We start from the raw sequence: 26,961 nt of genomic DNA on the forward strand, positions 1-26,961 counted from the left end.
CTTACTACTTCTATTCTAGCCACTGGAGCATAGGTCTCCTCATAATCTATTCCTTCTTGTTGTGAGTAACCTTTACATATCAATCTTTCTTTGTTTCTTACAACTTTTTTGTGCTCATTCATCTTTTTCTCGAATACCCATTTAGTTTTGATCACATTCTTTTTTGCTAGTCTGGGAACCAATTCCCATGTCTCATTCTTTACTATCTAATCCAAGTCCTCTTTCACAGCTTGCTTCTAATAGTCATCTTTACATGTTTTATCTACATTCTTTGGCTCAACTTGAGATATCAAGCATAGTTCTTTATTTATTTAGCTTCTTGTCATCACACCTTTGTCCTTGCTTTCAATGATTTATTCAGATGGGTGATTCTTTATCATGTTCTTTCCTAAAGTAGGAGTTGCTATCTCAACTCTTCACTCTACTGAAGGTTTCGAGCTTTGTTCTTGCCTTGGCTCTCCTTCATCCTACAAATCATTGTTAGTGATAACTTCCAAATTTTCATGGTTAGCCTCTAGATCAACAATTGTTACCAAAGCTATCTCTTTTAATACTTCCTCTTTCTTAACCAAATTATCCTTATCACATTCATTCAAGAATCTTTCCATACTTTCTTTAAATTCTTCATCTTCATCAGAAAGCAAACTCTTTCTAGATTTCCTTATTCTCTTAGGGCATATAGATGCATAATGACCAAACTCATTACATATCCAACAACAAAAAATTTCCATACCTTCTTTTTCTCTTTTCATAACTAGATCAATACCTTTTTTGATGTCCATGTCTTCTTTGAATCTCGATCTATCTTTATTTATGCCTCTATCTAGAAACTCAATGCTCAATTATGTACACAATTTTGATCTCTCATCAAGAAGTTCCATTTTTTGGGTGTCAAAATTTCCTCAATCAAAATCAAGACTATCTCTTCCAAAATAACTCGCCATTGATCTCCCAAAGTTGTTAAACTTTTCCTTCAAGGACCCGATGCTAATTTTTAGAAACAATAGTCCACCAAAATAATTGGTGGGGAGTGGGGGGGGGTGAATTAGTTATCCAACAATTGAAACATTTATCTTTAAAAAAAAACTTAACCAATCAACCAATGTGAACAAAAAGCAATATAAGATGTATATAGACAATTACGCTAGATATGTTTACTAGTGAAACCATTGATTAGAGGGAAAACCCATGTGGGAGGGATACCCACAAGATGATCTACTAATATAACTATTACTTGTTGGAGGATGGACCTTGTTAGGAGTCTATTACAAAATTTAGTACAAGGAGTCCCTATGAGGAGACTTTGAATCCCTATTAGGAGATTCCAATCCCATTAGGAGTTGTGGTATAATGTATGCAAGAAGAGCCCATTGTCCAAACATGCAATTTCAACTACAAGAAGAGCTCACCAATCAAACAAGTAATTTACTATTATCTTCCTCTTCCTCCATTCCATCAACCAAACCAATCACTATTAGACCTTGTAGACTAGGTCATGAACCTTGGATGCAAATTTCAAACCTCGGGTCACTTAGCAAAACCTCGGTAATGAAGTTTCCTTCACTTTCACACTGCTATGCTCAATTTCACATTCTTCTATTTACTACTACTTATCATCAATCATAAAACCATCTCATCTCATATCATGATAAAGGAAAATATTCTTCCTTTATATGAAGTCCTCAAAACAATTCCCTGAGTCAGCTGTTAGACCTTCTTAATTAATTATTATAGGACCACATTAAGAACATGTTACACTTAGTAATAATGTTAATCTTTTGTCTTGTAACTTGAATAAATTTTTGTATACACAATATTATGATGAGCAAACTTAGCCATGTCATTATTAACATGCCTTCTCTACATTCTCAACCATGATCCTTAGAATATCAACTCTGCTAAGAGATATAAAAAATTTACCAAAATATGCCTCTATAAACTCTATCTCAGAATAGACATCACCAAAACTTACATAACTTCTTTCAAACTTATCCTTTCTTCTTCTGATGTTAACTACATATACCAAATACTCATAATTTTCTTCCAAAACCTTATGTAGTTATAATACTCAACTAGCCACCCATATCAACTTGATCTTTCTATTGTTCTTCTATCAGATACTATAGAAAACTATTATGTTGACATTGATGAGAAACTCAGTCATGAATGTAACATATCATCATAGAAACATATCTATAGTAGTCCCCTCATAGGAATATCATTAGTTGTCATGCTTCTAACCAATGTTCTAACATTACCTTTACTCCCTTCTTAAAATTTTACTATATGTACTTTGCATTTCCATTTAATAATTAATTAATAATTATAAATTGTCATTTATCTCTTAGGGTTTCCCTTTTAGGTTTTTCAATCTATTTCTATAACGATTGGTCTTTTGTAATTATCTCATATTCTTTTCATTTCTAAAAATATAGTTTTCATATTTTAGAGAAAAGCCCTTGCCTCTTATTTATTTTTTCTTCTCTGTGACAGGTTCTTTCACACAAGTATTCTTTGGGATTTTTGGATCTGTATTGCTCAAATCTTTCACATAGTCCAACAAAATCTTGAATAAATGTCCAAAATATCAAGTCCTAAGTATCAAAATGTAAATAGGATATCTATGCTATTATGGGTCGAGGTGAGGCCTCGCATTTGTAGGAGTTGATGAAATCCAACTCTGCAGTCACCAAGATCACCTACATGCAAATAGCTTTTCAAAGAGAAACCTAAGGAGGAAGAGCTTGGAGAAAACAATGGAAGAGAAAATATTTCATAATAGGAAATTAGAATTTCTATGTGAATGGATAATTTACAATGAGAAAGAGACTGAATATAAAGCTATCATGGAAGCTTGTAGAACAAGCTGGAAGATTCAAGAAGATAAGGTTGACAACTAAGCATACATCCACAAAAGGTGGGAAGATGCTAGAAGGGAACAAAATCCCATGTTGTCAAAAAATAACCACTACAACTATTAAATATATGCATTTACCTAAGTAAGCTTAAGTAATAGAATAAATAATTAATTATTAATTAATTATTTACTTTAACACCCCCCCTTAAGTGCAACTTACGGAAATGCCTTAAGCTCACAAAACTAAGATGAAATGTAAAATGGGTCCCCACAACAAGGTCATGTTAGGTACCCATGTAAAAGGCAAAGAAATGAAACCTCTAAAAAATGGAGAAAGAGGGAAAACCACATGGCAAAAACCCTCATCCAAAAAGAGGTAAAAACATCATGCTGAAAAAACATGAAGTGAAGGAAGGAAGGCCTCAACCAATCCCCCAAGGACAAATTCCACTAGAAAAGAGTCAAGAGACCTTCTCAAAATCATAAGTACAACCAGCCCCCCCATAAGAGATACTAAAGCCTCCCCAGATTAAAGGAGTCCCTAAAGGAGGGATTGAACCAGTGCAACTCCAATGTGGAGGAAACAAGGGTAGATAACAAGGGAATACCTTAATGAGAGGCAAAATTGGAAAGCCTAGCTGATGCCCAAAGGAGAATGTATGAGGAACCAAAAAGGGAATCCCCAAGGAAGGTGTATCTGCAACAAGTGCATCTAGAGGCTCGATGAATGAAGTTGGAGGATCAAGCAGAGTGGAAGTAGAATTCTATGAAAGAGAAAAGCCCTCAACTAGATGTGGTGTAGTAGTCAAAATAGGGATCTTAGGAATAATACAAAGGTTCAAGTATCCTGACTGTGCCACATGATGATCCTATGAACAAGAAGAGCCATGCTTCAAAAATGGAGTTGGTGGGAAAAAGTGTTAGTAGGTGTAGAGATGGGTGGAAGAATCAACTATCCTTGTAGTAATAAGACCTCCTATGACACAATCTTGAATGAAGACTAAATCAGTAGTGAACTCAACTGTCTTCCCTGATCCACTACATGTGATCTAAGAAATTGAGAGAAGGTTAGCAGACAGAGATAGAATGTACAATACATCATTGAATATACCATTTTGGATGTGAACTAAACCTTTCCCATAGACTAGTAGAGCAGCATTATTCCCCATGAGAATATGAGGAATGGGAGAAGCCTCAAGAGTAGAGAAGACACCTTGAGAAGATGTCATATGGTGAGAAGCACTTGAATCCAGTATCCAAGGAACTTGAGAAGGGGATGCTAAGGATGCCTGTAATGCATGACCCTATCCAAGATCTTGTGTAGATGTTGAATATGTAGAAGACTAAAAAGAAAACCCCTATGAGGTAGAAGAGGATGGAGAGGAAATGATGCTCTTCTAAAGGAGAGCTTGCAAATCCATAATTTGTTTCTCATAACCATCAATTTCTTTTGAAAACAATGTGATTCATCATGAGGTCCCTTCTTACAATAGGGATAGATAGGAGTCTCGGTCTTATTTTTCTCCTTCTTCTTAGAAGATGATGAACTAGAGGAATCTAATATTTTCTTTGTCTTCTACTCTTGTGTATCCTTGGTAAGAAATGCTTGTGACTGTGAACTTGAAAGTGAGTCCATCTGATTGATCTTGGATTGTTCACAAGTTAACTAGTCACAAAAGATCTCAAATGAAAGCATCATATGTCTATCACCCAAGGAATCCATACTGGAGTAGAAGGTGGAAGAGAAAATCTAATATTGGCTCACAACTTGGAAAGTATAAAAAAGATACATTCATCATCGGTTTTATTTTTCCCACATCCATGCAAAAGTGTATGCAAAGATTTGAACTTCATCAAGAAGTGCTCAATGGTAGGAAAATTGGTAGGTGTCAAAGATGTAAATTCTAAATCTAATTGAAGTTCCTAGAACTCATTCATTGTGTCAAATAAAGTCTAAAATTTCAGCCAATAAGCCCATGGACTAGTCAAACTATCCAAGTGAAATAGTAGATTGTCTAAAATGTTTAGTGCAATCAATCTCATGGCTTCATCCATTTTGTTCCTATGCTATAGAACCTCAAAAGGGTGTGTAAGAGCATGTTGGTGCTCATCTAGACAAGACCATAAGCCTCTTGACATGAAAAGCCTTGTCATTTGTGCCTTCCAAGTGTGGTAGTTGTGTGGTGTGAGATGAGTCACAAATGGATCCTCTATTGAGAGAAAGAAAAAGATGGAAGTGGAAGGGTCTTATCTGAAGCAAATTCCCCCCCCCCACAACAATGTACAAATATATGCCTTAAGTACCACAAAAACAACTATGGAAAGAAAAAAATTGGAAAAGAACCTAGATTGTTGATGCAAATAAGGAAGAAAAAAAAGCCTCTACTCTAATGCCAAAAATTCAAGCTTGAACAAACTCAAAATTTTATTAAACTAGCACCATTTTCTCCATTTTTGAGTCAGCTTTCTGGTGCTTATTTCAGATTAGAAAAAGACCTACGTATGCTCAAGTTATAGCCAAAAAACTGAGTATTGCTCCAAAAGACCACCTTGCTAGAAAATTATAGTCACTGGATTAAATTTGATAGTTGTACGATCAACAACTATCTATCACCAAGAAAAAAAGTTCAACTACTGAAAAGTGTATAGCAATGACCAGAAAGTGATGTCTGTCCAAGCAGTGGTGGGCAGGTGAGTTCTGCTCTGTGGTAGTGGTGGCTGAATAGGGTAGCACTATTGGTGTCATAGACCAAAAATAGGTGTCACAAGCATGGTACAGGTGCAGAGGCTACTACGGAAGCAAAGATTACTATTTGAGAGGCCATGTAGGGTAATTGGTGGCGTAGGTAAATTTACACTTTTTTGGAAAAAAAAAATTGTTATAAACATATATATATATATATATATTGACAAGATTTTCACAAAAAAACGTATAAATACAAAACTTTTTTTTTTTTTTTTTTTAATTCCAAAAAAATGCACTTCCTCCTGATTGAAGAAAAAATCACAAACAAACTAGGGTTTGTGTCTCCAAATTATGGCTTCAAAAACATTCCAACAAGAAGTAGCAGGGAGGCTCTGATACCATGTAGGAGTTGATGAAATCCAACTCCACAGTCGTCAAGATCACCTACATGCAAACAGTGGAAGAGAAAATATTTCACAATAGGAAATTAGAATTTCTATGTGAATGGATGATTTACAATGAGAAAGAGACCAAATATAAAGGCCTCATGGAAGCTTGTAGAACAAGCTAGAAGCTACAAGAAGATAAGGTTGACAACTAAGCATACATCCACAAAAGGTGGGAAGATGCTAGAAGGGAACAAACTCTCGTGTTGTCAACAACTAACCACTACAACTATTAAATATATGCATTTACCTGAGTAAGCTTAAGTAATATAATAATTAATTAATTAATTATTTACTCTAATAGCATTTATGCAGTCTATAATAATCATTGTAAAAATTTTGATGTTGAAAAGACAAAGGTATTTAAGATTATACAAAAGAACCTAATTATGGAGGCTAAAAAATTCAAATAAAGTTTATCCATGATATAAAATGAAAAATAATGATATCAAAATGATTGGAAGGTAAAATGGTGGGATGGTTGCAACAAGAAGTTAGGCAATGGCAGACAGGGAGGTTTGTAGAGAAATTTCAGTATACTAAGCAGTCAGGCAGGACAGATTGGGGTCAACATTCTAAGGATGACAACTCAAATCTTGGGATGAAATATTCATTAGAAGAGCTATCATGCAGCCAAAAAACCCTTTTTCTTAACCCCTAGGTGTCATATCAACAACAATGCAAAATCTAAGCAGCAGGTGCCTTTTGACATTCGTGAAAAAGAGACGCCCTTCAATGGTCCTCTGTGGAATCGGTTGATGAGCAAAGGGTTATGGATTGTGAGATTCCCAATCAGCAACATAATGGGCATTCTTCTACTTCAGACAGAAAATCAAGATTATTGAAAGAACGGGATGCTAATGTTAATCCCAACCAGTAGCTACATGGTTGTTCTTCTCAGGTAGGAAAGGGCTTATGGGAGAAGGGTGAGATTTTGTTACAAGGAATGCAAAGGAAAATGATTTCTAGAGACTTTAGCAGAGCTCCCTTAAAACTGAAACTTTCAAAGGCTAATGCAAATGCTGGTAAACCAAAGAGGATTTAGAGGAAGAAGCAAATAGAGAATATTTTTCATGTAGACATAGGGTTTAAAGATTTGGAATTTATGGAAATCACTATTCTAGAAAGGTTGATATCCCTGCATGTTGAATTTTTCAGAAAGATAGCACTTAGGGTGCAGATTTGAACTCATAATTTAAGTAAAATGGATGTACAAGCATGGATTTTCAGTAATTGGCCAGGTATGAAAGAGATATTATTCCATGATCAAGTTTAAAACTATTTTACTGTTCTCTTTATTTTAGCCGAGACTAGGGATTGGGTGCATAAATCCAAAGGTTGGTTCTATAAAGGTTTTGGCATCTCTACCTGCCCATTTTGCCCAAATTTTTCCCCTAAATTGAGTGATGTCATCTTTTTTCCCCATTGGATAGAATTACCAGATTTGCCCCTTGAATACAGAGATACAGAAATTGTTGAATTGATAGCAAACAAGGTGGGTATCTTTATCAAGCATGATCTCATTCATTTTGAACAAGTCTTTCGCCCAGTTAAGGTTTGCTTACTTTGAAGCAATCAAAAACCAATTCCACAATATATAATTTTCCATTCCAAATGGGGGGATTAGAAACAAATTATTTGTATTCAAGAATTGGAGGTAATTGATAAACATTCTTTGATTTTGGGCCATTTCAATGTTGATTTTCAAGGTGTTGATTCAAACTAGATTATGGTATGTGAGGACTACTCATTGATGCCTAAGAAATGTAAATTTAGGCAAGTTGCTAATGTAAATAGTACAGATATTCATCAAATTACTTGTAATAATGATGTTATTCTGTTTATATCTCATTTAGACTTGGATTTACCAAATGAGCCATCACAAGATTAGATCCCTCCATGAAATTTGGAAACTAAGGGTAACAATCAATCTCTTTATTTAGATCATTCATCCCTCCCCTTTCTAGGTCATCACTCTTGTGGAAATCCTATAATGGAGGTATGTAAGTATAATCAAACTAGTCCTAGGTTGGAATTATAGCTTTTTAATACTATAGAGAATTGTCATAAGATAATGGACAGAAGGAGCCTCATCAAATGTCATTTTGCAAAATAGTTTCCAATATATTTGCTACGAGGAAGTTTTAAAAATTAATTTGTTTTGATGGCACATGCTAAAGAAGTCCATAACATTTCATATCATCAAACAATTTGTAGGCAGTTGAATTATTAGGATTTGAGTTTGTCTGATTGGAACAAACAAAGTTGGTCTACAACAATTTTAGTCACACATCATTTCATGTTTAATCAGTCCCCTCTAGAGGCATTTTTCCTAATATGTAAACAAACTATGCAAGACCTCAAGTTGGGTAGTAATGTGGAATCTCAATTACATCAATTAGCTAATGAGATTTCAGCATTTGTGGTATCAAAACAATTTCAATTAATTGCAGAAGAAGTTATGCAAGAAGATATGTCCTAGATATCAGTAGAAAATTTTGAGGAAGCTAAATGAAAAATAGAAGATTACCAACCTAAACAAATGATCAATGGAAATATTGGTTGCAGGTCCACTATTGATTTCTCACAAACCCTTTCAATTATGAAGTCACTTGGAGATCCCATTATGGTATCTTCTATTCTAAAGACTCATGGAAAAAAGAGTAAAAGTATGAAAGCTAAAGAAGAAATTGTAGTAGGCATTCAATCCACTTTGGAAGAAAATTTGCAATCAGTAAAAAGAGTCACCAGAAGGACTAAGTGTCCTCTGGTGGAAGGATGAGGATCATAACTTGGAATATCAGGGGCATCAATGCCCCTGAAAAAAGGAGAAGAATTAAAAAATTGCTTGATGAGTCAAAAGGAAGCATTATATTACTTCAAGTGACAAAGTTATTAGATGAAAAGTATGAGGAGTCAATTGCTAAATGGAAATAATGGAAATCTGTCCATTATCCTAGTGTTGGGGCATCGGGAGGTTTAACCACTTTGTGGAACCTGAAGGTTGTTACCAGAAGCTTAATAGGTCAATATTTGGGTTGGCAATGTCTTAAGTTTCAACATTTTGAAATCTCGATGGTTATCTTTAACATTTATAGTCCCTCAAGTATTTTAGATCAGGTTAAATTGTGGAATGTTATTTCAAAAAAAATCAGATCTTTACCACAACAAAATTGTATCATAGGTGGTGACTTCAATGCAATTCAAAATAATAAGGAGAAACATGGAGGAATATTTCCATCTCAAAAAATTATGGAGGAATTTGATAACTTTATCACTACAAATAATTTTTTTGAAATTGAAACATCCAATGGATGCTTCACTTGGCATAATAGAAGAGATGGTTTCCTGCAAATTGCTGAGAAACTTGATAGCTTTTTAGTTTTACAAGCATGGAAAATATCATCTATCCTATTCTTAGCTGAAATTCTCTCTTTCCCAGGATCAGATCATTTTCCTGTTTCATTATCCTTAGATAATAAAGTTGACCAGACAACATCACATTATAAATCTTCATTTAAATTTGAAAGAATGTGGTTCATACATCCAATGTTTCTTCCTTTAATTAGACAATGGTGGGTCAGTGCTCCATAGGAAAAAGGTAATAGTATGTTTTGGTTCTACAAGAAACTCCAATATCTTAAAGGAAAAATCAAAATCTGGAAAAAATAGGTTTTTTAAAATACTTTTTGAGGAGAAAAACAAGGTGCATATGGAACCTCAAGAAATCAATGAAGAAATTAGTAGTTTTGGCTTGAATACAAATTCATATTCTCATCAGAAAGAGAAGCAATTTCAATGGGTAGAGTTGTGTCACAGGGAGGAAGAATATTGGTGGCAAAAATCTAGAAAATTATGGTTAAGTGATGGTGACTGTAACACAAAAAAATTTCATACTTCAGCAAGTCAAAAGAAAGCAAGTAAATCCATTTTTTCAATCACAGAACAACTTACGAGTAAAAATTTATTAGATGATGCAAGTATCAAAAGGCAAGGGGAAGATTCTTTAAATAAATCCTTGATCCATTAGTGAAAATGGATGTAAATAATCATCAAGTTTTCTCATGTTTAGAGGTAGTTCCAAGAATTATTTTAGATCAAGATAATGATGCTCTTATGAAACCCTTCACTTTGGAGGAAATTTGGAAAATAGTTCAATCCATGCTTCTAGATAAAGCACCTGGTCCTGATATCTTTACAACTCTCTTTTTTTAGAAATTTTGTGATGTTCTGGGTTGGGATTTACTTATTACCCTAGAATCCTCTTGACGCAAGGGTTATATGTGTGGAAATTATAATTCTACTAATATTTTCATAATTCCTAAATTTGGCGATCTCCAAAACTTTTGCTGATTTCAGACCAATTTCATTGTGCAACACTATATATAAAACCTTCACAAAGGCTATTTATTCTAGACTTCAAATTTTGGTGCCTAATATCATCTCTCCATAAATAGGTGGATTTGTGCCAGGTAAAGAGACGTCAGATGTGGCAATTGTGGCTCATGAAACTCTTCATGATATCAAAGAAAACCAAATTTCTTCCTTTGCTATTAAACTTGATATGATGAAGGCACATGATAGAGTTAATTGGTCCTTTCTTATCAAAGTATTAGAGAAATTTAGTTTCAGTAAAGCTTGGTGCAAATGGATCAAAGCTTGTATTTCAGGGGCTACACTTTTGGTTCTTATTAATGGGTCTTTGGAGGGGTACTTCAAATCTTCTCAAGGAATCAGACAAGGTAATCCCCCTTCACCTACCTTAATTATTCTAATGGCTAAAGCTTTTAGTAGGGCCATAATTCAATCTCAATAGTTGGAGCTTTGGAAAGGCATTCAATTTGGAAGAAATGATCTAGTAGTCACTCACTCTCTCTTTAAAGATGACACTTTATTGTTTGGATCTACAAACATTAGTGAAGCCAAGCATATTAAATATTTACTGGACCAATATTCACTATTCTCAAGTTAGAAGATTAGCATAGTTAAATCTAAAATGTTCTTCTTCAACACAGCTCCACCTATTGCACAAAGGATTAAAAGAATTCTTTATTTTGAGGAGGAAAAATTACCATCTACATATTTGGGTGTTCCCTTTTTCATGGGCAGTAATAAAGCTTCTTATTGGAAAAATAGAGTAGATAGAATTAAAGCTAGAACAATGGCTTGGAAGGTAGGATGGCTCTCTCTATTCGGCAAAATTATTTTAGTTAAGTTTGTCTTATCAACTATCCCAAATTATTAATTCTCTATATTATCAGCACCTAGGTTTATTATTAAGCAGATTGAAGGCATTATTTAAGGTTTTTTATGGATGGAAAATATGTCAGGTAATAGCCAAATCCATGTCATCTCATTAAAGGAAATTTCTTTAGAGAAGCATCAAGGTGGGATTAATCTTCCTAATTTGGCTTTAATAAATATTACTTTCAGAGGAAAATTAGTTTGGTTTTTGTATAAGAAAGTAGAGGCTAAATGGTGCAGGATCTTACAGAGAAAATATTTAGATTCTTCTAACCCCTTTAGAATTTTCACTAAGGACCACTTGCCTAAAGGATCAACCGTTTGGAACTTCTTGGTGGAATTTTGTGATTTAGTTGCTAGATATTTGACTTGGAAAGTTAATAATGGTTTTAAGGCTCTAGTTTGGTAGGATTCATGGAATGGCCTTCCTCCACATTGTTATCATCAATCCTTTGACAATTGGATTACAATTTTTTGTGCTGAATGGGACCCCTATGTAGCTGATTATTTTCAATTTGTTGATCCAATTTTAGGTAGAGTTACTTCGAAAAACCTCGACAAGTTACCAATTCCTAATCAGATCAAAAAAGAATGTGTTAGTATATCTAATACAAGGACTATTTTAGTGTCTAATCTCCTATATACATTGATTTGGGCCCCACACCAAGAGGGTAGATACTCAATAAAATTGGGTTACTTAGCTGCCAAGAACCTAGAAATTGGTTACAAGTCATTTCAGGCATTCAAATTTTGTTGGAACCTAGTAGTCTTACCAAATTTGGGAAATTTTTCTTGGTTAGCTTTAAAAAAGAGAATTTTGATAGGATAAAAGTTATCAAAATTCAATATTGTTCATAATATGAAATGTGTATTATGCATGGAGGTAGAGGAGAATGTTGATCACCTCTTTGTTCAGTGTAAATTGGCATATCAATGTTGGATCTTCATCCTTCAAAAATTAAATTTTAGTATACCCCCTTTAAACACCTTATGGGATATGTTCCAAGATTGGCCATTTTCAATTAACCACTCTTACTAGGTTGCAGATAATTTATCCAATATTGGTTGCGACTTGAAGACTAATGAGGCAAGTATTATAGAGTTTATACCTACCAACTTTCCCACTTTATTTACCTTAATTCAGCTAAAGAGAATAATTTTATGATGGTTGCATAAAAGGAATAAGTTTGGGTTCAATATTGACTGAGTTACTCTTGGCTTAATGTTTACTGAGTTCAGTATTGATCGAGTTACTCTTGGCCTAGTGTTTATCGAGTTCAGTATTAACTAAGTTCATTAAGTTCGGGTTCATTAGTCACCCTTGGCTTAATTCTTACTAAGCAAGCTTGGGTTTAGCATCAATCAAATTACTTGAGGCTTATAGAGTTATTCAATTTACTAATTGTCAAGTTCCCCTAGCGGGGTGTTGACTGACTTCTAGCTAGCTATTTTCCAAGTTAACAAGGAAGAGACTCATGTTGAGCTACTTGACCATAGTTATTACAAAGTGCTCATGGGTATACTGACCAAACTATATGATATTTTTGAGTGAGTTAGGTCCACATAGTGGTATGGTGTCCAAGTTTGTAAAGGTCTTAATGAGGAATTGTAGTTGCACAAAGCTACTTTGATGATTGAGGAGGTTTGCATGTGTGAGTTTATGGTGAAATCATACTAAATCTTTTCACAGTGCTCAGTACCATTTGTTGCTACCATCACTTGAGTGTGTTGTGTGCTTTTACATTTGGCAAGATCAAATCTACATTTAAGTCAAAATTATGTCTCAAGTTGATCAAGGATGACATTAATTGATGCTAATAAGGTTTTTAATCATTCTAGTACATATGGATGCAGAGTATTCATTCGTTCACTCTACACAATTGCAATTGGGTTTTGATGTAATGGCACCTTATTTATTTCTCACATGGGAGGAGGTGTGTCATACCTTTTGAGTGTTTGGTGGGGAACTTTTATAGGCACTCAATGGATTTCCTTTTATGACTCCTTCTTTCCCCTACTCTCTTTACCTACCTTCTCAATTTCTAGGATGTCATTCTCATTCGATGCTTGTGTGAAATGTGAGTCTTGTCATCAGTATCATAGTAGAATCCTACCCAAAAATTATAGAATTTTTCTTCAATTGGTAGTAGATGAAGATGCACTCTCTCATCCCTTTGATGATGAGGCATTGGATATTATGTTCATTCTATCTTCTTCCTCCACCCATCGTGCAATTTGTAATGTCATTGGGGAGGACTTCTTCTCTGCAACTTCTAGACATGTGCTATAACCTTCAAATTTGGTCTCCATGTTTCTATCTAATGTTATGGATCTTCTTCAATCAACATTAAGATTGGAAATCATTTCTTACAAGGTGGTCAAACGAGAGTTTTGGGCTCAAAATAAATTGAAACAGGCTATGTAGAGCTATGATTTGTGGTCCAATATTGCCTTGGTAGGAGGACTATTTTCAAGGACCATGCTCATGCAAAATCATGAGGTTTTGGTGAATTTCAAGGCATTATAGAAGTCATGTGAAAAGCAAAACTCATAGCTCTTGACCAAGACCTTGCATGTCATGGAAAAAGCTCTGGGTTTTTTTATGACTGAGGCTTGACATCTTGGGTCTTCCAATTTTTAATGCACATGTAGTATCTACTCATTAGAAGATACCTCTGGCTCCCTCAATTTAGTTGGTTTTTGAACATGTGACTGGCTAATTCCTACTCTTAGTGCTCTTGGTTTGGGACACCTTGTCCCAAAACCCCACTCATTTCATCCCAAACCAATAGTCTGGGGTGGTATTTTTGATGTTGTCATTGAAGGCTCAAGCTCAGGATGGGAGGTGGCTCCACTACCATGCCCAGATTTCAGTTGGGTCACTTAGTACAACCTAGTTTGACATCCACTTCTGTAGAGGGTGTCGAGGACATGGAAGAAAATTAGTTTATTGGCATTCTTCTAAAATTTTGGTTGTATTGAGTCCCTTATGCCTACCATTTTGATACCTTCAAAAATGCAAAATTTGATAAAGTTTGAATTTTGGCAAAATTATGTTTACTCCATTGATAAACTATGATTGTCAATATCGATTCTTGTAATTTGTACATATTATGATGATGCTAGGTTTTCTTTTCTAGTTCTTTCCCAATTGAGCTCTTGAACCAGTTTTATTTAATATATATATCCAGTGGTTCATCCAGTTTTCCCAAAAAACAAAACTCTTAGCAATGTTAAATAGAAACAATGATTCAAAGGACAAATCAAACATTGTGAGTTTGATATATGTGAAGGACAAGAAAACATGACTTTGTAGCAACATTAATTTTTTCCATTTGTAATGATTGAAAGAAAAAGACACAACAAAAGGAGAAATATGACACATCATTTTTTTGAAGAATCTCTACCATTCTGGAGCAATGATTATAAATTTTGATTATGAAAGATGATTTTATTTAAAATAAAAATATGTAATATTTATGTTGAAATTGGTAGCTTTCGTCAGGATGAGAGAATGCTAAATCTAGTGACCATACTAGATTTACCATCATTGATTCTTCAACAATGATATGACTAAAAATATTTTCTCAAGTATGAAACTCATCTATTATCTCTTGAGTTTGATCATATGTTAACCTTTATAATTCATCAATTTGCATTAGTTTACCAAACTTCCTATTAAGGATTGAGGCTAATCACTTTCTAGAGAGAAACATCATGTCTCCTCCCTAATCAATATGCATGACTGCTCTTTCTCAAGGGCTATAAATCTAGGATATGATTGTAAGAGATGGACGATAAGAAACATATAATCATTCTATATCTATATCAAATATCAGAGACAAAAAGGCCTTTAATCCAAAATTATCTCCTTAAATCTAAATCAAATGTATGATTGTGATTGACTGAGCTTATAGAGAAGGATGATAAATCAATATTCAATAGGTAAGATAACTGCAAACTTTATTAATATTACCGGTACTTTTACATGGTATCAAAGCCTAGTTAAGAAGATCAATGATAAGCTTAAGAAATCTAAATACCTATACTGATAGAAGTTTTTCTGCACTTCTTCCATTCAAAATGACAAATTCAATGAGGTTTGAAGATCACCTCAAGGGAGCCAACAACTTCATAGCATAGAAATTAAGAATCATGATGATATTGGATGAATGTGAAATAAAATATATGTAAAAGATAAATGGTCAAAACCTATAGATTGCTAAAGATTGTAGCTGTGATAGAGATCCGCATCTCTCAAAATTTGGATATTATTACTGTTATTTATACCTTTGACTAAAAAAGGATGCTTAAACTTAATTTTTAATATTAACTGTAAATGATTTCACATGCATTGAAGCATGAATATTCGAAGAGTTATAATTAATTATATGAGTTATGGGAATCTTAAGAGACTTTTTGTTATAATGTGAAGAGTAAAAAATGTGCATGTACACACCATGCACACCCAAATCAAGTGCACAAAGTGCACACTCCATTTAGACTCTGAAGGTGCACTTGTCCACATGTGCATGTGCACACCCTATAACTTCTTGCCTATAAATAGGGATCCCCTTCTCTCTATTCACTTGTTTGCATTGAAGCTTTGAGAGTGGACCTTTGCACCCTCACATCCTTCACCCAACTGCACCTCTACACCTCAACATCAAAACATTTTTTAAAGCTAAAGGATGCACAGAAACCATAAAGGAGGTCCCCTTCATACAAACAAAGTGTGCATGTTATGCATATTCATATGTGTGTGGCCTGTGTACCATGTACATTTTATTTCATGCATTTTTTCTAAAGGTGTGCACTATACACATTGTGCACATGCATATGTGTGCCATGTGTTACTAGAATGAATGTTGATGATACTGATTGGGGGACTATCCTAAGCATTGGATAACATTGATATGTTGCATTCATGACTACATTTTTCATTGATGACAACATAGTATAGTTTTTGGTAAATTTTGGAAGAATAGTAGTCTGAGATCTTACGATGCACAGTAACTAATTAAGAATTAAATGATGTGTAGATAAGGACATGTTCTTGAGAATGTCCTGATGACATGGTTAAGAGAAAAAAGTCTAAATCAAAGTTGTATGGAAGTTATAGTTGATTTACTGGGAGAGCATTTGTTTGGTAGCTTTTGATGTTTGCATTATATTTTTTTTTAGCCAAGATATAATGAGGTAATGCACAGTTAGCCATTGATAGAAGACAATCATCTGGTGCTGTTAGCAAGTGCATGAGACCTAAAATTGCACATCTGAAGTTTTGTATAGAATGTGACCTGACAATGTTATTGTAATTGTGATTTAATAAATAATCTCATTTTAATTAATTGGGAAAGCCTCGAGGCTGACTCAAGGAATTATTATGAAGATACAATATATAGGAAAGTTTTTTTCTTTATTTGTAAATTATATTGGAGCAAAGGACCAAGTGAAATGTGAAATATTAGTGCATAGTGCAAGAAGGAGCATAACACTTATTGAATGTGTGTATGTGATCCAAGGGATCATTGGATGCATAGTATGAGCTCTGGTTACAAGTTCTAAAGAAGTAGAGGTTTGGTTGATAGGACATAGATAGAGGAAGAAGAACATTTGAGTTCTATTATTTTGCAAGGAATAATACAGAGATCATTTGGATAGTGGGTTCATTGATCATACCCTTGAAGCTATTTGGGCAGTGGGTCCAACTATCTTCCATAACTCCTAACAGGGTTGGAATCTCCTAACAAGGACTCATATATACTAAATGTTGTAAAAAAATCCTAATAAGGTCTATCCTCTAACAAGGAATATTTATATTAGTACATCATCTTTTGGGTACCATCCCCACTGGAGTTTTCCCTCTAATTAAGGGTTTCCCTAGTCAACATATCTAGTGTTCATTCTGCATGAGTATTTTCTTGCAATTTTAGTACTATATATTCTAACAATTGATATTAGAGCATCGGGTCCTTGAAGATAAGGTTTAACAACTTTGGGAGATCAATTGCAAATATGTTCAAGAAGGATAGTCCAAGATTCAATGGGGCCAACTATGATAGTTGGAAGGAAAAGATGAAGACTCGTCTATTATGCATGGGTCCAAGATATTGGCTTTGGATGAAAGCTAAGAAGACAATTACTAAAGAATCAAAGCTAGAGGAATGCAATGGGGGAGAAAGAGATCTATTCATGTCTAACATGATAACCAGAGAAGCCCTACTATTAGATCTTCTAGAGAATGAATACAATCAAGTAAAGACTTTTCAAACTTCTCGTGAAATTTAGAAAGCATTAGAAGTTACTTTTGAAGGTGACGATCATGCTAAAAGAATGAGATTGCAAAATTGGATTTATGCATTTCAATATGATAAGATGATGGAAGATGAATCTATAAGAAGGTATGTTGGTATAATATCATAAATTTTTATAGGTATTTGGTCTCTTGGTGGAACTAAATAAGATGATGAGGTTATATGGAAAAACTCTAAAATTTTAACACCACCATTCAAATAGTTAGCTCAGATGATTTAGTTAGTAATTCCCTCCACCAAAGACTTCATAAAAGAAACATTGCATGGAAGGTTAGAGTCTATAGAAATAAAATTAAGATAGTCTGGAGAACTAGCTGGAGTTGAGACATATTTCAGTGCTCTAAACATTCAACCTAATCTATAAAGAAATGCAAGGGAAAGAGGAGACTTTTTTAGTAGTAGCATCAAACTCTTTAGTGTCTCCATTGGCAAACACTTTTGTGGTGTCAATATCCTTATTCTGTGTGTCATTTTCAACTGTGGAAAGTTCTTTTCTTCTCTTTAAGGATTTCCTCAATTCTTCTCTAGCTTCCTCCAAGTTGTGTAGAGCAAGTTGTATGTCAATCACTTGGTTCTCTATGACCTTCCCAAGTTTATAGACTTCCATCTTTAGATTTTTTCTCCAAGTTGTAAGGCTTCTCCTTGTGAGAACTTATCTCTGATACCAATTGTTGGAATATACAAATAGGAAGATTACTTCTGAGGGAGGGGTGAATCAAAAGTAACACGCTTTAACCATAAAAAAAATTTACTAAAATTAATTGCAAGCATGTAAAAATATCAAATAAATATAAAGTAAAGACATGCATCAAAACACAACACTAGATTTTGGTCACCTAGAAACCCTCCAAAATGAGAAGGTAAAATTGGAGTGGCAGTAACACCCACAAATTGTCACTCCAGCAATATTGTTTGACCACTTCCAATGTTCTACCTTATGAGAGGCCTACCTTGTTAAAGGCTTTACACTCTATTAAAAGTGACCTGTTCAAAGGATTTACAAACACTTACTTGAAGTGTTACACTGTCAGAGGATTTATCACCTTGTTAAAGGTTCTACAACATAGCTATTAAGCTAACCTATCATCATAGGATTTTCCTTCCTAATACAATTTCTAGAGAGTATTAGATTGTGATGACCTAATAACTTACAATCCTTTATTGCTGATTTCAGGCTCTTAATCTTTTCACTTTGTTCTGATCCACTCTGATCTGATATCTATGTGAAACCCTTATGATATGTTCTGATCAACTGAATTCTACAATGCTGATCAATCTCTAAGTCTTGACACCCCTACAATTAACCTTCTTCAACCTCTCAAACACTCAAAAAATCTTCTAAATCATGGGGTCTTTACCTCCTTATAAAGGCTTTGAAAACTTAGGGTTAGGTATGAATTCATGATCATCTTTTCCCACTCAAATCCTTATACTTTTCCTATTGGTTGCATGCATTCTCTATTTTTATTATTGGTTGCATGCAGATTACATAGGTAATGTAAAAGATTTGATCTTATCTCTAAAATCCTCCACGATTCATTCTAATAATGGTTTACATCTGAGTTTGTGAATGTACAAACTCATATGTTGATTTTGTGTTACTTGATACATACTGATTGCTGATACTCAATACATATTGGATCTTTGGCTCACTTGGCTCCTATAGTAATTCTATCTTGCTAAGCATCTATTCACTAATCAGCACCTATAGTGACTTGGCACATATAGTCTACTTGGCACCTGAAGTCACTCGACACATGTATCTTGCTTAGCACTATCTATCTCCTCAGCATCTATTAGATTTCTGGCTCAACACATACTGTAGCCTTGCATGTATAGTGTACTGGGCTTCAACTTGAAAACTGGTTAAGTGTGTTGACACTCAATTGTAAAAAACAATCTGAGACCAACAATCTCCCCCTTTGACATGAGTGTCAAAAACACTTAACTAGGAATTATGTATCCAATCTTTATGAGTATATTATACATTCTTGAAAAACTTGTAACTCCCCCTAAGCTGATGTGCCACTTCTTCATCCAAAAAACTTATACTCTTTATGCTAGATCCATCTCATGCTGATACATCTTTGCCTTGTCTTGTCATGCCTTAACTAACCTGTACTGTATGCTCTATTTCACCTGTTCTACACTTGTGATTTTATTCAGTCTCCCCCTTACATCATGTCTCCCCCTTTTGGCTAACATAGGGTATGTACTATCTTCCCCTTTGATTTATTTTCCAAAAAAAAGAATGTAATTATCTCCCCATTAGTTTATTCTCCCCCTTTTTTGACACTTATGTCAAATCGTCCTAACAATGAATTGAATATTTAGTCAAGAATTTTCTATTTACCTCCAAAATTATCTTGAGAGTAGCATCCCAATTATCTAATGCAATTTCTAGATCTTTAAGTTGGATAGCTATCTTTGCTACAAGTTGTACAAGACCATCTAATGTTGAAATATTTGTATCTTTTTGTAAGACATTTTCAGCATAGGCCTATTTTTTATGGAGTATTTCCATATGGGGAGTGATAGCAGACTAAATTTGTATAAGTTTGACCTTCATATTTTCCTCTTCTAATATTAATAGAGTTAATTATCTCTGTGTGTGAAGCGTTGCTGCAAAATGCTTCTTACTCTGAGCTAGATCTTTAGGAAGCTATGAGCTAGATACCTTTAGGCTCCCTTCCAAGCTCAATATCTTATAACTCGTTTCCTGTGTGAAATATGAGGAATCACACAATTTGGAGTACAACGAGAAAATATTCTCAAGTACTGCCTTGACCTTTTCAATTTGTTTGGCCAATTCCACTTGGTATAGTGCTATCTCACTGGATATCTTCTCATTTACCTTAATTTGAAACTTTTTCTCAAACCATTCTAATAGTTTAACATTTGTGTCTAGGTCTTCAATTTGTATCCGGTCCACTATGTTCGACAATTACTCCATAATGGGCTTAGTTTCAACAAGTACTTGCAGGCTAAAGGCATCAAGAAATATATCTTTAATCTCAACTAATGCTTGTATCTACCTATACTCATTTCTAAGTATCTCCTACTTCTTTCTCTTCTCTGATGCCTCGTGCAATTCATAGATCTATTCCAAGTTCATTGTTCTTGAGTCATAACTTGGTATGACTATTTCTTCATCAAGTTTAGGGTCTCCATAATGAAGTACCCTTGTCACCTTAGTAGAGCTTAAGCCTAGTGTTGAAGTTTTTAATGGTACTATATCAATGCTCAGTTATTTTGTAGGAGTCCTTGTTGTAGGCAAATTGACCAATATCTATATCACCTTTTGTTCCTTCTCCTTAGGGGATTTCTCCTCTTCCTTGTCCTCTTCTCTTCTACCTTGATCAATGATGGTGATTTGAGGAGGTGCACCTAGACTTTGTGCTATAGGATCAGAGATATCTTGTTGTCCTATATTCTCCTTTTCTTTCTCCTCAGCAGTAGTGGTGACTATCATTAATGAATCAACCATAGCAGTTGCATCTTGTGCTTTTTTCTCTTTTGGCTATCCACTAGTAGCTATAGGAGTTTTTAAAGGTGGTTCTTGTGTGTTCACCTTCTCCTTGTGATTTTAGTTACTAATTTTTACAATTCTTCTATACTCACCATGATAGGGTTTAAACATAACTATGGTTGCAAATTTCTCTGGTGAAGGATCTTTTTGAGATCCTTTGTAGTCAATGGATTTATGTTCTAAACCTGAAATTTCAAGAACATCCTTTATTATTATTGACTCTGCAAGTGTATTAGTGATATGTGGAGGACTGGGTGGTGGCAATTGTGTCTCTTGGAAACTCTGTTCCTGATGCTGCTGATCAGTTGTTACTTTATCACACTCCTCTATTTTCTTCTCCTTCTCTTTTTCTTTCTCTTTCTCTTCTTCTTATTTTTCCTTCTCTTTTTCTTCTCCCTATTTCTCTCCCTTTTCTTCCTTTTCCTCCTCTTCTTCATCATTTCTTTTCTCAAAGGGATCTTCTTGTCCTTCATTAACTATTTTTAATCCATATATAACTTTCCACATAAGTGTGGACTTCTGGACAACATCTTTAGTATTATTTTGCAAAATTTTGAATGCCATGTATTTGGGTGCAAATTTTCTCCCATGTTTCTTATTTGCCTTTATTATTTGACATTTAGTCAACTCTAGCATCACACGAGCTAATGTGGATTCCCTAATCTCCTTCTCCATGTTTAAACAATAGTGTCATTTGTGTTCAACTATGGAGTATGGCTCTTTTGGCATTGTGTTGTCTAGCTCAAGAGGGGTGGTCTTGAACTTTTCCATCATGGTATAGATGGACTCTTCTACCATGTTTTGTTGTTCCCAAGACAACTGATTAAATTCAATGCCCTTAAGATTTGACAAGTCTGCATTATCCTTGAAATTATCACAAATAATTTCTAAGTCAGATTTAGATGTATGACTTACCACTCTAAATTGACTGTTGTCATCAGACTCTATCTTCTCTTCATTAGATTCAAGAGGTGCCACATACATCCTCCTTTGTTTCTTCTATTCTACACCAGCTTGCTTCGTGACTTTCTTCTTTTCTTGCTTCTTCACTACCTTAGCATTTTCCCTTGTGTGTACTCTATTGATAGGCTTAGCTAGGCTTAGCTTTGCTACTTTCTTCTTGGGTTTGGGCTAAAGAGCAAGTGGCTTTTGCACTTTTATTTTCTTTGGCTCTACCTTGGGTGCATCTTGCTTGACATCTTCTTTAGCATCTTCTACCATTCCTTGATTCAAGGTTAATGGGCTTTCCCTGTGCTCATCTTCATTTTCATCATCCTCATCATCTTCTTCTTCCTTGGCCTCTACTGCCCCTTCTCCAAATCTAGCCTTTAACTTCTTCACCAATCTATCCTTTTTCTTGATGGTGGAGGTTTCCTTCAATTCCAAATTTACTTTGGACCTCACCACATCATAGATGCCAAAATGTGGTGCACTCTTATCAATTTCTTCAGCAAGAAAAGTTATTATTGATGCAGGTGCCTCATCTATGTTTATCTCATAGCGAAGGGGTCTTAGCCATTTGATCCTTGGTATGGCTGCCTGTATGTAAGTATAATCTATATCAAAAAAAAAACATACATCATTCACATGTTGCTCAACTAAACAAACAAGAATCCTTAGTCTCTTTTTCATGCTCTTTTTGAAGTCCTCAAAATAATTGGTCATGAGTGATTCAAAATTGGTTCTCGTTTGCTCAATATACTAATTTACTTGGGAGACCACTGACCTATTTGTTTTCCAACTAACCTTCCCAAAGGATGGAAACTCATTTTGTGCATAGAAGAATATACAAACCAAAATTGCACCAAATTGCACCCTTACTCCTCCTTATTGTTCCTAGGTTTTCATTGATTTTTTGTAATTTTAGCTCAAAAAGATCATAGGTGTGATCCTTCTTAACTAGTTTGTAGCCCACATCCACTACAATGCATGGAACACTGTTAAGTCTACTGGATTGATATAATTTATGGGATATGACTCTAAAAGAAAAGTTAATGAGGGGATCCTAGATGGTGTCTATATTCATCCCTCTTTTGTTCCATTTTTCTCCAATGTTTTTCTTAATAACCTCTTTGGAGTCACTTCTAAGAGTCTTTGGCCAATCTAGGGTTGGGTACCCTGTAACTCTATGCACAATTCTCTTTGAAATTTTTATTGGGCCATTTTCTAACCATAGGCTTCCATCGTGAATCCTACTCAACACTAGTCTTATCCATTTTGTTTTGAAGATAGTGGAAAATTCAAGACAATTGGTCAAACCCTCAGTTTCAATAGTTTTTTACTCATCCTTCAAGACTCTGTCTACACACAACTTATCATAGGCTTCCCTAATTTCCATATCTCCAATGGCTCCTATCTTGCAGTTATAGCACCTTCTTACATCCTAAATCATGACAACTTTAGGAGGAATGATGGATAGGGCACCAAATGGGTCGTTTTCATATGCAACTTTGGGGATAGGGCAAAAATTTCATTGCTTAACCTAGTTGGACACTAATTGAAACTCAAACAGCTCTTTCTCCTGAGTTTTCCTTGAACTAGATACCATTTCTTCTTTCTACTATTTGAATTCAAAGATAAACAAATACTGCATAACTTGGAACTTGTATAAACACCTTTAGATCAATGAAATTATGTTGAATCACGGTTGAAATATGCTCAAACGCTAGTTTTTTGCTTAAAAATTGCTCTACTCTCTTCTTCATCTTTTCTCTTTGATCACAATGAAGAAAAAATAGGGGAAGATGTAAACATATACCCTAATTTTATATCATTTAATGCTTAATGTGATTACAATTGTTCACTCAGCTTCTTAAGCATTTCTGAATTACTTGGGTTCCATTATTTTTCAATCACTCAGCATCCACTGAAGTTTCCCTTACTTAGCATCAACCAAAATTTTCTTTAGCTTGGCATCCACTACGAACTTGGCATCTTAGGGAAACTCAGCAACACTTGTGAAAACTTAAAGTTTTAACTTTACATCTTTATTCATGTTGATCTATCCTTTATAGTGCTTTCTTATCTTGGAACTGATGCATGATAAACCTTTGTCTATCAGTCCCACATACCTTATCTTGCTCAATTGGATTAAGTGTGACCACTTGTCCTTTTGGGTGAAGTGATCCTTCTATTGGATGTGCTGCAACCATCTCTTTTCTTCCATGTTCTGTTCATCTCTCCTCTGATGTGTTCAACATCAACTTTTGCTTTTCCTTTGTTGAACTCAGAGTTTGGTGCAATTTTTCTTCTTCTCTTTAAGGATTTCCTCAATTCTTCTTTGGCTTCCTCCAAGTTGTGTAGAGCGAGGTGTATGTCAATCCCCTGGTTCTCTATGACCTTCCCAAGTTTGTAGACTTCCATATTTAGATCTTTTCTCCAAGCTCTCAGGCTTCTCCTTGTCAGAACTTATCTCTAATACCAATTGTTGGAATATACAAATAGGAAGATTACTTCTGAGAGGGGGGGTGAATCAAAAGTAACACGCTTTAACCATAAAAACTTTTTATTGAAATTAATTACATGAATGTAAACATATCAAATAAACAAAAAGCAAAGACATGCATCAAAACACATAACACCAAATTTTGGTCACCCAAAAACTCTCAAAAATGAGAAGGTAAAACTGGGGTGGGGATGACACCCACAAATTATCACTGTAGCAATATTGTTTGACCACTTCCAATGGCCTACCCTGTGAGAGCCCTGCCCTATTAAAGGCTTTACACTCTATTAAAAGTGACATGTTCAAAGGATTTACAAAAACTTACTTGAAGTGTTATCCTATCAAAGGATTTATCACCTTGCTAAAGGTTCTACAACATAGTTGTTAAGCTAATCTATCATCATAGGATTTTCCTTCCTAATACAATTTTTAGAGAGTATTAGATTGTGATGACCTGATACCTTACAATCCTTTATTGCTAATTTCAGGCTTTTGATTTTTTCACTCTATTGTGATCCACTCTAATCTGATATATGTGTGAAACCCTTATGATATGTTCTGATCAGCTAAATTCTATAATGTTGATCAATCTCTGAGTCTTGACACCCTGCAATTCACTTTCTTCAACTTCTCAACCACTTAACAACTCTTCTAAATCATGGGGCCTTTACCTCCTTATAAATGCTTTGAAGACTTAGGGTTAGGTATGAATTCATGATCATCTTTTCCTGCTCAAATCCTTATACTTTTCCTATTGGTTGCATGCATTCTCCTTTTTCTTATTGGTTGCATGTAGATTACATAGGTAATGTAAAAGATTCGATCCTAATAATGGTTTACATCTTATTTTGTGAAGGCAAAAACTCATATATTGATTCTATGTTACTCGGTACATACTAATTATTGATGCTTGGCACATATAGGATCTCTGGCTCACTCAGCTCCTATAGTAATTATGTCTTGCTCAGCATCTATTCACTACTTGGCACCTATAGTGACTCAGCACATACAGTTTACTTGGTACCTAAAGTCACTTGACATATGTATCTTCCTTGACATTGTCTATCTGCTTAGCACTTGTTGGATTTCTAGTTCGGCACATATAACTTAGCAAGTATAGTGTACTCAGCTTCAACTTGAAAATTGGTTAAGTGTGTTGACACTCAATTGTCAAAACTAATCTAAGACCAACAATTAAATTAACCTTTTTCTCTAATAGTAGATGCTCTTAGTACAAGACAAGTTTTGATGACAAAAATGCAGACAGAGGTGGTTGATTTCAACGAACTCAGTACTTTGTATCCATATGATCCTGATTTTGGTGAACAATGGAAGGCTTGTATAGAATCTGTTACACTTGATAAGACAAAGTGGTTGGATTTTATGATCCAAGATAGTATGTTGTTTAAACAAAGCCAATTGTGCATTCCTATAAGTTCAATGAGAGAATCTCATCAAGGAGAAGCATAGTGGAGGATTGGCTAGACATTTTGGAAGAGATAAAACCATAGCTTTGGATATTGTTATTTTGATCATACCTTGTTGGTCTATTGTTGTGCGTATACTTGAGATCCTTGATCTTGGGAAATTTTTCCCTAAGGAAAATTCTTATTTGGTATCATAGCTATACCAAATTCTTACACCAAGAAAAGAAAAATGTCTTCACCACAGCTACGCCAAATGTGGAATTACAGACAAAAACATGCAATAATTATAGGTCCAAGTTGTTAATGTTTATAGGTCCATCAAGGTTTATAGGTCCAAATTGTTAATGTTTGGTAGCTAGATCAGAACCTAGCTTCACCAGGACAATAATTATTTCATTTTAGGACAATAATTTTATTTTTGTAGATCTTCTTTGCCATTGTCCTTCCTTCACTCTATCCTCTAGTTGTATCATGTTCACTATACCGATATTGGTATCGGTTATTTGCCTCACTTTCAAGAAAAAGGTGGTCTTAGGCATTATGTCTTCCTTGTCTTTTTTAGTATTTGTTCCCTTAGGGTTCTTTCTTGCACTAACATCTACCATCCTAAACACTTATTTCTACCCCTTCATTCTAAGTGATATGGACTACCCTTATCGATCTCCAACCTTCTTTCTATTGATGGATTCTAACTTATTTTTTTCCTTGCCAAGTCCTATCACTAGACTTATCAATCTCCAATCTTCAAACTAGGGGTGGGACTACCACTTATTTCCAAACAGTTCCAAGCTACTCCTTAGAAAAATTGCTAAACAATTGAGAAGGCTGCTCCAAAAAATTGCCAAGCAACAAATCTGCTCCAAGCTAGGAAAATCTCCAAGTAGAAACTTGCTCCAAAAAATTGCCAAGCAAAGAAGAAAGCTTGTGGTGGAATGAAAAATGAAAGAGGGGGGAAGCCGTCCTATATCACACTCTCATACTTCCTCCAAGTTGGCCAAATAGCCCTAGAG

The sequence above is a fragment of the Cupressus sempervirens genome, chromosome 2 (assembly GCF_028749045.1).
Source record: "Cupressus sempervirens isolate cs-2001-9-10 chromosome 2, ASM2874904v1, whole genome shotgun sequence".
Classification (NCBI taxonomy): Eukaryota; Viridiplantae; Streptophyta; class Pinopsida; order Cupressales; family Cupressaceae; genus Cupressus; species Cupressus sempervirens.